The sequence below is a fragment of the Branchiostoma floridae genome, chromosome 4, assembly GCF_000003815.2.
Source record: "Branchiostoma floridae strain S238N-H82 chromosome 4, Bfl_VNyyK, whole genome shotgun sequence".
Classification (NCBI taxonomy): domain Eukaryota; kingdom Metazoa; phylum Chordata; class Leptocardii; order Amphioxiformes; family Branchiostomatidae; genus Branchiostoma; species Branchiostoma floridae.
Window position 1 is genome coordinate 12,974,126 of NC_049982.1, and position 407 is coordinate 12,974,532.

The window sequence follows — 407 nt, forward strand, 5'->3', positions numbered from 1 at the left end:
GACCCACTGACGTAAGTAGCCCTGGTGCTCGTTCTACGAATTTATAATCGTAAGGAGTTTGATACCATATGAAAGAAAATCCCATATGCTTTCTATTGATATGTAACACATTAAAATTGATGCAGAAACAACGGAAATATGATCAGCCAAAGTTGATATTCCAAACTTTCATGTTTTGGTTAGGGGAATCTTTATAACCATTTAATGGACCGCAAAGCAGCCATTGGTAAGTAAAACATCCAACAAGAAAGAAAAATGTTAACGGAAGGAAGAGCGTGCATCATGCTTGAATAAGAGTCGTTTTCTCATTCCTGGTTATTCTCCAAAGTCACATCATTTACTCAAACTGATATCACTTACTCTGTGTTCGAAGAGCTATCTACCACATCATTTGTACTTCAGACTTA